Source organism: Marmota monax, unplaced genomic scaffold (genome assembly GCF_021218885.2).
Source record: "Marmota monax isolate L192 unplaced genomic scaffold, Marmota_monax_Labrador192_F-V1.1 WCK01_AAM20220418_F8-fsc00068, whole genome shotgun sequence".
Lineage (NCBI taxonomy): Eukaryota > Metazoa > Chordata > Mammalia > Rodentia > Sciuridae > Marmota > Marmota monax.
In genome coordinates, this window is record NW_026692352.1 from 3,195,573 (window position 1) to 3,209,699 (window position 14,127).

Here is a 14,127-nt window from a genome sequence, read left to right on the forward strand (position 1 = left end):
ATGCACACTATGTGTCAGGACTTCTCGTAGGCATGAGGTGATATTCTTAACTCCATACTGTAGGAGAGAAAGCAGATCTCAAAGTGTTAGGGTTATACATAGTCCATGTTTGCACAGCTCACCAAATCAGTGTTTGAACTCAGGGTTATGTGTCTCAGCACCTTCCACTGTATCCAACTTGGAACACAGAGAAAGGGATCTCCAAGCTCTGCCTCCTTTGGCCTCTTTGCTGTCCTGCTACACAACAGGAGTCTTGCATGCACTACTGTGCATCAGGCACTGTTCTGAGCATACAAAGGTGAATAAGACAGACCCAGACCTTGCTTTCATGAAGCCCACAGAAGAGGAAAAGGAACAGGAAAGACAGCTGTTTAAACAACTTGGCCAAGGAAATGTGAATAAAAAATGTGTCCAGGGCTAGAAAGGAGAAGCACAAGACAGGAAGTTGTAAGATTGTTTCAGGGAAAGCCAGACTTGTGTAAGAAGTCAGGACAGGCCTCCATGGGAATGGGACATTTAGACTGAATTCTTTTCTAGCCTGGAGGCTAGAAAAGAACTGTTCCCTAATAGCCGGAAGGGTGAAGAGTAGTAAGAGATAAATAGCATGTATCTTGGTCTAAGTACTTTTGGATACCAGTATGAGCTTTGAAACCAGGCAGCCTGGGTTTGAATTCTAGGTCCACTGTGTATTGGTGGTGTTGAAGGACCCCAAGGCCCCAGGCCCAACATTAGGAAAACTAACCCCTGTGCCCTGAAGCTGCAAGATGTTCCCTCACCCAACCCCCATGTCAAAACCCCTCCAGCAGCATGTAGCACCTCAGGTGTTGCACAATGTTACCACAAGATGTTCCATGTAGATAACCCTAACGGGCCCCCTATCACAAGATGTTCCTTTTAGACAGTCCTACTGGTTAAACTTGAGAACTAGGTTTAAAAACAGGAACTGAAAGGACAGAATGCAATTTTATGGTTTTTCTGAGAACAAAAAGTTGAAAAACAAGTTTACCCCCCTAGGTGACTCAACTGCTGAATTCAGAGGGACCAATAGGAAGGCTGTTGCTGTGCTAAGCTAAGACCTAACCCACCTGTTCCATATAAAAGATCTATACCCCAAAGCCCGGTGTGCCAGCTCATCGAAGCTCCGGCTGAGGTTTTGCTGTGCACCCGCAGGCGCCTGTGTGAGAATAAACGCCTCCTGCTTTTTGCAGCCAGTGTCTCGTGTGGTTCATTCCGGGTTTGGGATCTGTGGATATTTCATTGTGGAGGTTCCACCGAGATCCAAGATCCCGGTTCCGGTTCGATCCCGGTCCCTATCCGGAGGACACCCGACATCACTGGGAGGTAAGCTGGCCAGCTCAAACTGACTGTCTTGTTGTCCTGTTGGTTATCTGTTCTTTGTTCCGCGCAGCGTCTGTAAGACTATATGATCCTAGGCATAGTCATTTAGTATTCTGAGTATTCTGAGGCAGTTCTGTCATTTAGTATTCTGAGGCAGCTTGAGAAGGAGTTGACGAACTCGGACTTCTCCCCTGCCACCCTGGGAGACGTCCCAGGGATCAGAAGGGTCCATTTCTTTGGGGCCCCCGGTGTTTCCGAGGGTTACACCATTTTTGTAGGCGACAAAGAAGTACAAACTTCTCCCAGGCCATCTGATTTGTTCGGTTTCCACCGAAGCCGCGCAGCGATCTCACTGTTTGGTTTCGTTTTTGTGTCATTGTGTCTGTCTCTCTATTTCCTCTCTGAGAATAACATGGGACAATCACTAACAACCCCTTTGAGCCTAACTCTAGATCATTGGCAAGACGTTCAAGATCGGGCAGACAACCTGTCCGTGACAGTCAAAAAGAAAAAATGGGTAACACTCTGTACCACGGAGTGGCCAATATTGGCCCACCCTCGAAGTTAAATGGCCCCCAGGAGAGTCCCTCCATCTCTCTCTCTAATTTGCAAAGTCAGAGATTGTCTTTCAGCCGGGGCCGCATGGCCATCCAGATCATGGCTTTTAACCTTTCAGGACCTCTGCGAATCCCCTCCTGCATGGGTGGGATCCACGCAGTCCGCCGGGAGGATTCCACCCGGCGGTATGGCGGATCTGTCCCGTCCCTGTTCCTCCCGGCCCCTCCACCCCAGGAAGCGAACGGGTCTTCCTGGAGTCGGGCTGCTTGGAAATGCAGCCCAAGGCGGATGATAAATTCTATCTAAGGCTAAATACTGAGACTAGGGAAGCAATGTTTTCTTCCCCCCCCCATAACCGGCTTGAGTGCAAATAGAGATGCCTGCTGGGGATTTAACAGCTTTGACATCTCGCTTTGACTTTTCTCAAAGCCCTGTCCTCATTATTAAATTAATGTTAATTGGCTTTAGAGATGGGAACCAAATTTTCAGTCACAAATTTTGACACTCTCAAGGGGACTTTTAAGGAGTTCCCACTCTGCTTTCTTGGGGAAGCCTAGCACTTGAAACAACTGCAAGCAGAGGATGGACTTTTTGGGAGCTGGCTACTAACAAGTTAGAAAAAAAAAAAAATACCTAAACTAAAGGAACTGATCCTGTGGGTGAAAGATAGGATTAAGGGACTCCCAGCAGCTGCCAGAGCCATTTAGCTCTGGGGAGTTCCCTGGGTCCTTATCTACATCTTAAGGATCTGTTTACTTAATCTCTGTTTACTTAAAAAAAAAGGGACACTGAATGCAATAAAGCCAGTCACACTGAGACCCTTGATTTTACACCTATAGTTGCCCCTACGTGAAAACATCTGGTCCACTCATAGGAAAGTCTATGGTGCCACTGATAAAAGTCATAATTAAATGAAAGTTCAAAACCTGGAGAGATATTTTCTTATCTGGTTGTCTGATTGTTTCTTAGAGATAATCTAGGTTAAATGTGTGTCTAAAAAAAAAATAATAATAATAATAATAATAATAATTTTTTATTGTAACAATCTGGTATCTGAATGGGTTTCTAAAGCATTGCACTATCTTGCAGTTAAAAGTTGGGTTTAAACAATTGTTTAGTTTGATTTCAGATAGTTCATGCTAGAAAACTTAAATACTTGGGATAAAAAATTTTAAAAGTTTCAATTTTGAACTGGGTAGCCTGAAAAAAAAAATTAAAAATAGATCCAAATATCTTTAATTCACGTGATTCAAACGGTTCAATTTAGATTGGGTAAACAGATAAAAGTAAAGATGTCCTCAAAATTAAGCTTATAAGTTTCTCTAGGTGTTCAAAAAGGCCCTAATAAAATGTTAACTCTGCTTAAATTTAAAAGTTTACAAGTATTGTTTCAAAATGTGAACAAAAAAAAATTTATGTAATTATGGTGTTATTAATGTGTTCATATCTTCCAGGTATACAAGTCTGTAAGGTAAAAGCTTCAAAAGAACATTATATCAAGCTGGTGTTCTAAAGTTGTATGGTAATTTTAGGCTTAAAAAAAAAATGTTAAAAATTCCATTATATCATTTGTGTTCTATAACTGAACTTGTTATCAATAAGATATGTACAGTTCCATGTTACTTTCTACTCTAAGATACAATTTATGTATTTTTAAGTTAATAAGAGCCTAATCTGTGTGAAGGTTTAATTGCAAAACACAAAAGTACATTACTACTTTTCTACAAGAAGTTAAAAGCTTTCAGCCTTTAATTCATATTTTAGGTGTGATATTATGTTGTGTTAGCTAATGTTCATGTAAACTTGAACAACAATTTATGTAAACTTTGTAAAATGATCAGCTTCAGAACTATAGTACTTGAGATTTATAAAGAGCCCTGCCTTACTTGAGATAAGGCTCTGTCCCATCTCACTACATGTGAAAATGGCTATAAAAAAAGTAAGCCAGATTTCAGTACAGTTAAAGTTGTGTCCAAAAGTAGGTTTTTGCCAAGATTACTAGGATCTCAAACAGGAAATTATGATGTATAACCTTGCCAGAATTCAAGGTAGCTATTATATAAGCTAAATATGTTTTTACCCTAGTTAGTTTTGTTTTGTAGTTTGCTTATAGATGGTTTAAGGATTGCCTATTAATATTCTAAAGAGGTATTGCTTTAAGAACACAACCTGGGTCAACATAAGATAAAGAGTTATCACCTACAGGATAGAGAGATAGACATTAAAGCCCAGTGCTCTTAATATAAGGCTGTTAACTTATTTGCTGGATGTTTAAGATCAAGTTTTTAAAATTAGTTAAATTAAAAGGGCCAAGAAAACCAATATTTGGCTCTTGCCCTCTGAGTCAGTCTGAATCAGGGAATAGGGGACTTCTCCAAAGGGCTCAGCAACTCTAGGCCACATAACCTCCTGAGCAGGGAGATTAATGAGACCAGTGGAGGACAGAAAGCCAAATGGTGCATTTGCTGTAAAGAGGAGGGTCATTAAAAAAGGGAGACATCCCTGATGCTTCTGAGGGAAGCCATATGGTCAAACAAGGCCTGGACCCATCCTAGCGCAAATGGCACTAGCAGAACTGAAAAACTGCTATGAAGTTCCCGAGGACTCCCAGGATAACTCAGCTGACTGTAAACAATAGGTAGAAACAAAAGTCAGTTTGACTTGCTTCATCTTAAACACTTAGCAAAGACAGTCAAAGCCAAAGCACAGCTGTTCCTGGACATCTTAAATAATAATAATAATTAAATGTAACTTCCATAAATAAATAGACTGGAGGCTACAAGAGAGATTCTTAGACAGAAATGCCTGATAACTGTCAAAGGAACTACTAGAATAGTTTTAGTCTAAGGCTTTTATTTCTAGACAACACAGGTAGACTTGATGTTTGCTAATATGGTTATCCAGCCCTAAGTAGCAGAATTAAAGATTTCTCTATTAGACACAGAGGAAAAACAAAAGGCTCTTTTGGAAGCTCGCAAAAATGTGCCAGGGGACGACGGGCGCCCCACCCAACTCACAAATTTGATTAACGAAGCTTTTCCTTTAACCCGGCCAAACTGGGACTATGCGACTGAAGCAGGTGAGAACCACCTACATCTCTATCGCCAGTTACTCATAGCGGGTCTCCATGGAGCAGGGGGGTCTCCATGGAGCAGGGCGACAGCCCACCAATTTGGCTCAGGTAAGACAGACTATCCAGGGGTCAGAGGAAACTCCGACAGCCTTCTTAGAGAAATTAAAAGAGGCTTATCGGAGGTTTACTCCCTTTGATCCTGATAATGAGGACCAAAAAAAAAACATTTAATGGGCCTGCCTTCGTCTCCCAGGTAAGTCAGGCGGTAGCCAATACATTGGAGATTAATTAAAAATTACATTATGGTTATAGACCCCAAAGTTCAGGACAGGTAAAAAAGGTAAATAGAACCATTAAGGAGACTTTAACTAAATTGACACTTAAAACTGGCACTAGAGACTGGGTACAACTCCTACCTTTAGTCTTGTATGGGGCCCAAAACACCCCAGGCCCACATGGACTAACCCCATTTAAAATCCTGTACGGTGCCCCACCTCCCGCTATTAACTTTTATAAAACTAAAACCTATGCCTCCCTCACCCCATCTATGCAGACTCATTTGCATGCTTTGCAATTGGTCCAGAATGAGGTCTGGAAGCCTCTAGCCGCAGCATACAAAGAGGAACTTAAAACCCCCTTGCTGCCACATCCCTTCAAGGTCGGAGATACCGTCTGGGTACGCAGGCACCAGAGCAGGAACCTCGAACCGCGGTGGAAAGGACCCTACACTATCCTGCTGACCACTCCTACTGCACTCAAAGTGGACGGCATCGCTGCTTAGATCCATGCTTCCCACGTGAAGACTGCACATCCACAGGAGTCCGCAGACACCTCTCCGGATCCAGAATGGAAGTTGCAACGTACCCAAAATCCGCTAAAGATAAGACTCACTCGCTGTTAATTTTTCTTGCTTTGTGCTGTGTCTTCCCCATATCAGTTAACCCCAACCAATCTGTGAGCCAGACATGACAAGTATTATCGGGGACAAAAAATATAATTTAAAAAAAAAAAAACAAAAACAAAACAGGATCCCCCACTTTCTGCCGACTCTTGCAGGAGCCTGAAATGGTACGGGGCAGGGCCATGTACCGCATTTGCCTGCAACCCCTTAAACATTACCTTTACTCAGGCAGGCAAAGCATCAAAAGATTGGATAAAAAAAAAAAAAACAATGGGGCCTGAGAGTATATCATAAAACTGCCTATGACCCTGGGGTCCTATTCAAAATTAGATTAATAGTAAATACCAACCCCCAACCAGTATGCTGAGCCGTCAGCTAAAATAATGCTGGAATCCGAGCAGATGGGTCAATGGATATAAGATTATATCCATGATATAAAAAAAAAAGGGGGGAATGAAGGACCCCAAGGCCCCAGGCCCAACATTAGGAAAACTAACCCCTGTGCCCTGAAGCTGCAAGATGTTCCCTCACCCAACCCCCATGTCAAAACCCCTCCAGCAGCATGTAGCACCTCAGGTGTTGCACAATGTTACCACAAGATGTTCCATGTAGATAACCCTAACGGGCCCCCTATCACAAGATGTTCCTTTTAGACAGTCCTACTGGTTAAACTTGAGAACTAGGTTTAAAAACAGGAACTGAAAGGACAGAATGCAATTTTATGGTTTTTCTGAGAACAAAAAGTTGAAAAACAAGTTTACCCCCCTAGGTGACTCAACTGCTGAATTCAGAGGGACCAATAGGAAGGCTGTTGCTGTGCTAAGCTAAGACCTAACCCACCTGTTCCATATAAAAGATCTATACCCCAAAGCCCGGTGTGCCAGCTCATCGAAGCTCCGGCTGAGGTTTTGCTGTGCACCCGCAGGCGCCTGTGTGAGAATAAACGCCTCCTGCTTTTTGCAGCCAGTGTCTCGTGTGGTTCATTCCGGGTTTGGGATCTGTGGATATTTCAGTGTCACTGGGCAATTCCACTTTCTCTGTGTTCCATTTCATCATCTGGAAAATGGAAGCAAAATTGCCCCATCCTTTAAGGCTGTAGTGAGGATTATATGAGTTAATACATGTAAAGCGCTTAGCAGAGCACCTTACTTGGTAAAGGCTAAACTACTAGTAATTATCACTGTCATATAGTTTTGCATGTTAAATTTGTATTCTAATCTCTGAACTTTGCAAGTAAGCATCTCCCCAAGTCATTAAAAAACTTCAGTATGTTCACACTATATGAACATGCACGTGTAAGACCATGGAAGAGCCAGGCATGGTGGCACACATCTGTAATCCCAGTGGCTTGGGAGGCTGAGGCAGAAGAATCACAAGTTTGAAGCCAGCCTCAGCAACTTAGCAAGGCTCTGTCTCTAAATAAAATATAAAAAAGGGGCCAGGGATGTGGCTCAGTGGTTAAGTGCTCCTGGGTTCAATCCCTGGTACAAAAAAAAAAAAAAAAAAAAACATGGAAGAGAGATAAATGCCTCTCAGAGAGAAGGTCACAGGACTCATCCACATTTCCTTTATACAACTTTTTATTGCTCCTCTGGGAACAACAGCAACAAAGAACAAATCAACCTAAAAAGTAGAATAGAGAGTCCAGCAACAGACATAAATGTATGTGTGGGATTTATGACAAAGACTACACTCCAGTTTATCAGCAATATTTTTAAATAAATGGGCAGATCATGTTTTTTAGCAGCACAGTTGACAATGGAACCAAACTTAGGTGTCCAAACCATGGAACTAGCCTAGGCGTCTATCAACAGACAAAGGGATAAAGAAAATGTGGTATATATACACATTGGAGTTTTATTCTGCCATAAAAAAGAGTGAGATTGCAGATTATGCTAAGTGAATCTAGCCAATCCCTAAAAAACAAATGCCAAATGTCTTCTTTGATATAAGGAGAGTAACTAAGAACAGAGTAGGGTCGAAGAGCATGAGAAGAAGATTAACATTAAACAGGGATGAGAGGTGGGAGGGAAAGGGAGAGAGAAGGGAAATTGGATGGAAATGGAAGGAGACCCTCAGAGTTATACAAAAGTACATACAAGAGGAAGTGAGGGGAAAGGGAAAAATAATACAAGGGGGACAAATGAATGTCAGTAGAGGGGGCAGAGAGAGAAGAGGGGAGAGGAGGGGAGGGGAGGGGAGGGGGGATAGTAGAGGATAGGAAAGGCAGCAGAACACAACAGACACTAGTATGGCAATATGTAAATCAATGGATGTGTAACTGATGTGATTCTGCAATCTGTATATGGGGTAAAAATGGGAGCTCATAACCCACTTGAATCAAAGTGTGAAATATGGTATATCAAGAACTATGTAATGTTTTGAACAACCAACAATAAAAAATTAAAAATAAATAAATAAAATTTAAAAAAAGCAATCAAAAAAAAGAGTGAGATTATGTCATTTGCAGGAAAATGGATGGAAGAGAAATAATATACTCAGAAATAATATACTTCTCATGAGGAAGAAAAAGGCAAAGAAAGGTGAGGGAATCTCAAGAAAATCCAAGGGAGATCAGTAGAATAGGGGAAACGCCCCAGTATCCCAAAATGAAACAAAACAAAACAGAAAAACTGGGAGAAGGGAGGAGAGGGTGGGGAAAGGGGAAATACTGGGGAATAATATTGGCCAAATTATATTGTTATATTGTGTCCTGTACAAATATGTAACAACAAATTCCACCATTATGTACAAATATAATTCATCAATAAAAATATGGAAAAAAATTAAAATGCATTGATGAGATAACTAAGCTGAGAAATAGAAACCTTGACACCTTTTCCCAATTATCAAAAATTAATTTAGTATGGACCCTAGACTTCAATATGAAACTAAAACAAATCAATCAAGTTTCTAGAAGAATACAGATGGAAAACATTTCTTTAAAAGAACATAAAAGGTTGATCAGTTGAATTTCATTTAAATTAAGAACTTCTGTTGGTTGGCTGCAGTGGTACACACCTGTAATCCCAGTGACTCCAGAGGCTGAGGCAGGAAGATTGTTCAGCAACTTAATGAGACCCTGTCTCAAAATAAAAAACAAAAAGGGCTGGGGATGTAACTTAGTGGCACCCCCGGGTTCAATACCTAGTATCAAAAAAAAAAAAAAAAACAAAAAACAAACAAGCAAAAAACCTTCTGATCATCAAAAGTCAATATTAAGAGAGCAAAAAAACTAGGAACAGATATTTGCAACATGAATCATTCTAGGCTGCTTATATTATATGTATATAAATTAAATTATATATGTATATATTTTACACTGGAAATTGAACCCAGGGGCACTCTACTATTGAGCTGCATCCCAGCCTTTTTCCCTTTTTATTTTATATTTTGAGACAGGGTCTCTCTAAATTGCCCAGGCAAGATTTGTGATCTTCCAACCTCAGCCTCCTGAGTAGCTGCCATTACAGGTATGTGCCGCCATACCCAGCTCAAAATATCATATATTAACATCAATATACATATATACTGCATACAAATATATGATAGATCTGAAAAATTTGTCAGTCAGCTTTTTGCTACTATAACAAATATCTCAGATAATCAACTTAAAAAGAGAAAAGATTTACTTTGGCACATGGTTTCAGTAGTTTCAGTCCATGATTGACACTATCACTTTGGGCTTGTGACATTATACAGCAAAGCAAAATTGCTCACCGAACGGACAAGAAGCAAAAGAAAAAGATGGGGCCACGGTATACTATCCCTTGCAGACATACCCCCAGTGACCCAAAGACCTCCCATTAAGCCCCACTTCTTAAAGGCTCTACCACCTTCCAATAGTGCCACAGCAGAACCAAGTCTTTACCAAGTGGACCTGTGGGACAGACTTAGGATACAAGCCTTTCTCACCAATGAGAAATAATGAACTACAAACATGATACCTGAAAATCATGAATGAATCTCAAAGATTTAATGTTAAGTGGAAGAAGCTAGATATAAAAAGTTCAAATTCTGTGATTCTATTTATATGACATTCAAAAACAGTAAAAACATATGTATGGCGACAGATATCAGAAGAGTGATTACTTTTGGTGTAGGTACTGATTGGGAGAAAGCACAAGGGACTCTTCTGGGATGCCAGAAATAGTCTTTATCTAGATCTAGGTGATCGTTCCATAGGTAAAATGAAGTTATAGAGCTTAAAATTCATGCACTTTAGAGATCTAAGTTATAGTCTTTTCATTTCTTTTTTAGTTGTAGATGGACATAATGCATTTATTTCGTTTACTTATTTTGATGTGGTGCTGAGGATCAAACCCAGTGCCCCACTCGTGCTAGGCAAGTGCTCTACAATTGAGTTACAACCCCAGGCCCTGTAAGTTATATTTCAATTAAGAAATCTTTTTAAGTCTTAGAAATAAAATTAAAAAGAAAAGTAACCACATAAAGAAATAAGATGCCATCGGCAAGAATTAGCAGAAGTGACATCAGAAGAGATTCAGAAGGAAGGAGTCAGCTGCTGCATGTGGCCTGGCAAAATGGCAGCTGAGCTCGGTTCCTCCAAAGTTATAAAAGCCAGAAAACTCAAGACAAGGAAAACTAACAAGGCCAGTGATTTCAGTGATATAGCAAATTGGCCAATACCAGGAGAATTAGGGAACACTGGAAGAACCTTTTTGCAGTCTCAGCGTGTCAACAGCCAAGGAAATAAGAAGCCACAAATCAGAAAAGAAAAAGTAGAGAAGGTTGAAAAGAGAAGTAACATGAAAGAAAAGAAAACCAAGAAACACAATTAGATGGTTCTGTTGAAAATGTCAGAGAGGATGAGGCTCAGTGAAGCAATCAATGAAGGAGAGGTTGGAAGAGAAACAGAGAAAAGAGATGATCAAGAGGCACATCCAGTGTAAGGAGGGAGGTGATAGTAACCGAGGTCCTTTTGGAGGCTGAGGAAGAGGACAGGCAGAGGAGACCCTCAAGTGAACTTTGATTATTTGAATAGTTACTGAGAGCATGATGAAAGGACAAATCGGCCATATCAAACAGAACTTAACCCCCCCAGGGTGACGTATTACAATGAGGACACAGATGTATGGGTGTATCCTGTGGAAGAAACGCTGCCTAATGTGTAAGTGCCAAGTTGAATATCACTTCAGTATGCAAAACTTGGAATATGACTTCTTTCTTTGGAGAAAGATGGATGAACAGGGTTTCTTGCCTGTTTCCATGATTGCTGGATTTCACCATGTCTAGGCTCTCACCACAGACCTTAATCTCATTCTAGAGACTTTGAAGAACAGCGCAGAAGTAGAAGTTGTGGATGAGAAAATGGGGCAAAAGATAGAACCAGAAAAAATGGCCAATCCAGGCCCTCCTCCCAAAAATGTGCTACCAACAGAAAATGAATGATTGATTGTCCAGAGTTCAAACCAGGCCAAGACTTTTGCTCACATACAGTCAAGGTGATGATCTACGGATGCTCTGGTTGTCATCTGATGGGAATGTGCAGTGAAACAGGTGACTCAAATGCATTGTAAATATTGAAATGAGCTGGGCTGCAGGGATGAAAGCCACCAGACTGTCTTCTGTGCAAGAGTGTCCACTGCCATCCCCTCAGGTGGCACAATAGCAGAGATGACTACCTTCGTGATGATGAGAGACCAGAGAACTGCTGCTGTTATTTATTCAAGGAGCTGCCTGCCATTTTCTGTGTGACTGGACTTAGGCCCCATGGGCTACTTTATTTGCAGGGGAAGCTAATTATTATCATTATGGAAATACTGCAAGGTTCTGTGTTTTGTTTCCAAGTGTATGTACTTGTGTCCAGGTCAACAAAGCAGAAAAAGAGAGGACTGAGTAGTTTCCCGGATTGCTAGGGTTTTTTTTTTTTTCCTATTGATTTGTCCTTAACTACGGCAAATTACATAACTCACATGTGAAGATGTTGCACAGGGACTGTAAGATTTATTAATGCAGATGCTAAAGGAGCAATAAATTTAAGAAATCAACAAAGATATTTTGTTCCATGACTCTTCAAAATGTATTTTTGATACATCAGTATGAGTCCTGCCCTTCAGTGAAGCATTAATTGATGGACAGTTTCACAGGTATTTTTATCTTGTACTCCTTTGTCAGTTCTGTGCTTCTAATGCCAGCAAGCAATTTGGGTAAGTGTTTTTAAAGTTGAAGAAATGTGACATTGTGGGTGTTTGTTTTTTGAAGATATAATGACCAACTGTAAAAGTTAGATTTTTTCTTTTTTATTGTCTAAACTTGGGTTCCAAGATGACATTTTAAACCAGTTTATGAACAATCACTGGGGAGTTGGATAATATAAATACTTTTCCCACAGGATGGTTAATTTAGGTCAGTCAAGTTGATGATACCTGTTCATTAACCATTTATACATCATTAATAAAATTATAAGAATAAAATAATAAAAAAGAAAGAAATTCAAAAGAAATCTCAGTAATGACATTGTCAGACATAACATGTTTCATAATTTTGATTAAACAACAGAAATGCTTTAAAACATGTGCAGGGAATAAGAATTATGTAATTATAAGGAGTTACCAGGCAAACTTGGAAATAAAGAAAAAATAGACTTTTTAGGAACACAGTCAGAAAATAATGATAATTAAAAATTCAATATATAGGTTTCCCTGAAGATGGAGTGGGTGTAACCATCTCCATTGATCCTATTAACTACAACTAAATCCTCATTTATGTAAAATAAACAAAAGACTCTGAAAGAAGTAAAGAAGAAGGCAGACCAGGTAAGGACTTTCGTGGAAGGAATGATACAGTGATGAGTTCCTTTCATTTTCTTTGTACCTCATGTATCCCAGAAATGCCAATTGGCACAGACTCCAAAAGCCTGGACTAAAGCCTGCTGTGTCTAGCCAAAAAACCAGAAAAGCAGCAGCATAGAACTACTGTACTCCAGCCAGACACCAAACACGCCTGCAAAGGCCAAGCCGGGTGGTGTGAATGTCTCCACCCAGCATCCTGCTGGGGAAAAGTGAGAGAAGACTAAGTTAGGAGCTGGGACTTTCATCCCTGCTGAGCAGTAACAAGGCTCTCACCCTATTGCTGGTGCCAGGGAGAATGGGGGTGGTGGTGTCAGGTGCTGATATCCCATTTCCACAAGGCAGGAGTGAGGAGCCCTCCTCCATTCGTGTAAATGGAGTGGAGGCTGGAGACAGGGTGGGGAACTTGTACTTCTACCTGCTTCTGGCAATAATGAGGTGGTAACAGCCCCCACACACATACCTTAAATTGTTGGAGAAATATCATAAAAAGACTCCAGCTGAAAAAGAAGGTTTAAATAAGATCCTAAGTCTAATAATGCCTATATTTTCCATGTTTAAATAGAATATCACTTGTTATCCTATATTAGTTTGCTCAGGCTGCCATAACAAGACTGGGTACTTAAACTGAATTTATTTCTCAAGTTCTGGAGGCTGAGAGGTCTCCAGATGAAGGAACTGGGCAGTTTGGTTCTTGGTGAGGGCTCTCTCTCTTCCTTGGCTTACAGATGACCGCCTTCTCACTGGGCCCTCTGTGGCCTTCCCTCTGTGCTCAAATAGAGGAAGAGAGGGCAAACAATTTGGTGCCTCTTCTTATAAGGGCATTAAACCCATCAGACCAAGATCCTACCCTCATGACTTCATGTAACCCTAATTACCTTTCAAAGGCCCCATGCACAAATGCCATCTAATTGAGGTTAGAAGTTCAATTTGTGAACCTAAGGAGGAAGAAACATTTCATCCACAATACAAATCAAGAATCAGGAAGATCCTCAAACTGAATTTAAAAAAGACAACTTGCCAATAGCAAGGTAACGGAGATTTTAGAATTATCTGACAAAGATAAAACAGCATCATAAAAATGCCTTAATGAGCAATTATGAACACGTTTCCAACATAAAAAACAGGATATCTCACAAAGAGAGTAAAGATATGAAAAAGACACGAGTGGAAAATTTAAAACTGAGAAATATAATAACAGAGACTAAAAGTCACTCAGTGGACACACTCAACAGTACAGTGGAAGGGACAGAGAAAGAATCAGAGAACTGGAAAACATAACATCAGAAATTACCCAATCTGGGGCTGGGGATGTGGCTCAAGCGGTAGTGCGCTTGCCTGGCATGCGTGCGGCCCGGGCTCGATCCTTAGTACCACATACAAACAAAGAAGTTGTGTCCGCCGAAAACTAAAAAATAAATATTAAAAAAATTTTCTCTCTCTCT

At 40.6% G+C, this 14,127-nt stretch overlaps 1 long non-coding RNA gene and 1 pseudogene across 1 annotated transcript; both read left to right on the forward strand.

Annotated features, from left to right (window-relative positions):
* The first annotated feature begins 584 nt into the window (after nucleotides 1–584).
* Nucleotides 585–6,832, forward strand: LOC124091002 (uncharacterized). Its single transcript, XR_009226583.1, has 2 exons — nucleotides 585–1,341; nucleotides 3,351–6,832. It is a non-coding gene; the product is annotated as an uncharacterized LOC124091002 (long non-coding RNA).
* Nucleotides 6,833–10,050: 3,218 nt separating this feature from the next.
* On the forward strand, nucleotides 10,051–12,215 carry LOC124091241 (la-related protein 1B-like; annotated as a pseudogene).
* Nucleotides 12,216–14,127: the final 1,912 nt, after the last annotated feature.